General features: G+C 31.4%; 1 pseudogene; it reads right to left on the bottom strand.

Annotated features, from left to right (window-relative positions):
* Positions 1–2,738: 2,738 nt before the first annotated feature.
* On the bottom strand, positions 2,739–3,215 carry LOC129308876 (uncharacterized; annotated as a pseudogene).
* Positions 3,216–3,513: the final 298 nt, after the last annotated feature.

Below are 3,513 nucleotides of genomic sequence, written 5' to 3' on the forward strand. Positions count from 1 at the left end.
TTATAATTCTCATAAATTTTTATTTTAATAAATATAAATATAAATTTTAAATCTAGACGGTCCAGAACTCATCAACTTGAAAACCACACCCCCATTGGTTCAAGTACAAATAATACAAATATTTTTTTTTTGCTTCAAGTACAAATATTAATTATTTTTGAATAATAAATTATATATGATTGAAAACATTATTATATATACATATATGGCCTCTTTTTATTATCAAAGATTAACTCTCATGTTCGACTGAAGAGACATTCAAAGAAGCAAGACTGAAGAGACATTCAAAGAAGCAATGTAGATCTAGCTGTAACCAGTAGCTGATGGGAGCTTCAACTATAAACAAATCCTTTTGATGATTGAGATAAAACGAAGAAGAAAATTTAAGTTCTTTATGATTTCAGAAGGACACTTATGTATATAATAAAATTGATAAATAATAATTTAATCAAAAACCAAACTCGTACGGAAACACAGGTGGCAACAAAAGATTAAGTTTCAAGTCACTTTGTTCGAGAAAATTTCGTGTGCGCGCGTTGGTAGGAATATTGTAAATATCAACATTAATAACCAAGTCTTGTGAAGTGTACAACTCTCTGCAATTTATCATAAAGTTTTTGTAATATTTTGCTACGTCTCTTTCATGTTTGGCCTTTTTAAAGTCTGTGTGTGTGGCCATATTGCTTAAACATATTTTACTCTCCCAATTGTGACATTTGATTATATATAAAGTTGTCTATTTCCGCCTAGATACTTCCCCTCATATTCATCAGTATATTTGGTTAGCTAAAATTTAGGGGGGGGGGGGGGAATAAACGATAACCATTTAGATATCTATATATCGACCACATACTAAGCCACTAATGATTTAAAGCATATTGGTATTATAAAAATTAAGACTATGACCACATACAATTTGTCGTTTAACGATATGAAGCAAGTAAATTAGCATTTTTTAAGAACTTCAACTTTTTTATCATTTTACCCTGCCTTTATGGTTGTTGGGGATTCTTAGAGTTAATTCCAACGAATAATTTGGATATATCAAGCTATGAACCTCATTATATTGTCTTTTTACACCCTTTCAAAACGTATATGACTTCTTATAATCCCTCCCTACAAACTTTGTGATGAAATATGAGATAATGAGTAATTAGAATAATTATAGTTTGTTTATGATACTAGGATTATCCATTAACAATATTTGAATGAGAATTTTATTTATTAGTATTAGATTTATTATTTTATTTTATTGTTATCTTATATTTATTTATAATCAATAAAATAGGATATTAGCACTCAATCAACATCTTTTTAAATTTGATTTAGGATTTAGATTTAGATTGATTATTTTATTAATTTTGGGACTTTATAAATATAGTTAGATTTTTCATATCCATGTAGCTTTTGATTATTATTAAATAGATTTTCTAAGAATTTTGGCCTCCCTCTCCTTCTTTCTCTCTCTCCTTTCTTTTTTCTCTAGATCATTTTCTTTTCTTTTCTTCCTCTTCTCCATTTTCCTCTACCTATTAATTTCACACCACTTGGCCTGCGCCAAAAATTTAATCAAATCAAACTTAATTTATGAATTCATAACATCTTATTCCTACAGGAAACAATATGGATTAGGCATATGACAATCCTAAGATTTGAGAAAAGGGAAATCCATGGTATGAGTGTGAATGTGAGAACCTTTGGCCAAGTGATTCCTCACAATTGCAGAGCTTGGGCTAGTCCTATTCATACTAGTAATGATCATTCACAACTTAACTTGTTTCCATTGCATGCTTGAGTGTTTTCATGTAATGATTTTGAATGTGCCCACTTTGCATGCTCATGAATTGTATCCCATGTATATGATTGAATTTTTGTTCACTAGTCATTGGGATTTTTATCTCACCATGTAGATTAACTTACAAGAGATTATTTGAATAGGAGTAAAGGGAAACCTCCAAAGCTAGAGATAGTTGATTTGTAATGTCTCTAGTTTTGTATTGTATCAAATTACGCTTTCCAACAAGGGATTTATTTATGATTATCACTTGCTTGCAGTCTTAAACATTGAATTTTGTTGTTTAAAGTGTATTTGGCCCTTATGGGAGTGTGTCCCTTAGTTGATTATTTTGTCAGGCCCAAATGTGTAATATCCCAAAATTCAACAATATTATCACAACATTCAACAATCTTTTCATAGTTATTTAGGAATAACCAATAAAAATTGTAAGAGTTAAGAGAAAAAAATGTCCCAAAAGTTTCTTGAAAGGAGTACTAGGTATCCTTACTTTTTAAAAGAAGCAATATCACATCTCAACTTTCAAAAAGGGAGCAATGTCACTCCCACTGTTAACTTAGACTAACCTTTAACTATTAAGTCCCTTGATTTAACCAACAAATTGACAGTTGTCTACCTCCCTTGAGCTGTTCTATTTCGTCTTCCTTCTTGAAAACCAATATTAGGAGACTCAGGCAAATGCATTGAGTACAAATCGACTAGAATTAGATAAGCTAGAATTTGGAAAATTTGATGGTATGTAGAACAGCCAAATCTTCAACTAGAATAAGCCATACCCTTGCTATTATTAGAGCTACTGAGGAATAACTGATTAAGCACAAATTGAAAACCAATATGTAAAAAACAATAAACTCAAATCTAGATTAAATTATTAAAAGCACATATCTATAGAAACCAAAAACCACTTCCAGGAAATCCACAAACTAATATAAACAATATATAATCAGTAAGAAAATAAATAGCAAAGGGCAGGAAGAAGAAGATGGTGAATCTGTACAAAAGAAAAACAATGCGAGAGTCCTGTTTGAGATGTGATTCGAAGGGCTTTGGTCTTAAAACATAATATAGGGGCTCTTAGAATCACTTTGCTATGACCTATTTGAAATAAGACAAGCCTATCAATAAGAGGAGAGCTATCATCGTAGACATAACCAACCAAACAGCCACATCTATTTCACTTGATCTTGGTTCTCATCCTTTAGATTCCTTAGTAATTAACAATCTCAAAGAATGGTTTGATCTTATCCTCCTTCTCAAATATGAACTTGGTGGTGTCTACCATAGAGAAAGAGGTTGTGCCCTTGTTTCCAGCCTCAAAGTAGAAATAGGATGGAAATATATTAGTAGAGTTAAGATTTAGGTTAGATCCTCATTCCATATGGCTATAGATGGAAACTATAGTCGAGATTCCTAAAAGCATGTAATAAGAAAAGAAAAGAGAAATAAGAGAAGGATGATACATAGATTCAAAAATGGGATGGAAAGTGCTTCTCCTCACTGTACTCTAAGTCAATGAAGACAAAGAACCAAAAGGTGGACTATGAAAGCCTTAAAGAAGGAGAAACTGGTGACATGCGTTAATTTGTTGTTTAAAGTATTTAATAGTTAAAGGTTAGTTCAAGTTAATGGTGGGGTGGCATTGCTCTCTTTTTGAAAGAGCTGGGGCGACATTACTCCTTTTAAAAGGTAAAGATATCTGGTGCTCCTTTTAGAAAGCT

The sequence above is a fragment of the Prosopis cineraria genome, unplaced genomic scaffold (assembly GCF_029017545.1).
Source record: "Prosopis cineraria cultivar Desert tree isolate PC_DT_omini unplaced genomic scaffold, ASM2901754v1 PC4, whole genome shotgun sequence".
Taxonomy (NCBI): domain Eukaryota; kingdom Viridiplantae; phylum Streptophyta; class Magnoliopsida; order Fabales; family Fabaceae; genus Prosopis; species Prosopis cineraria.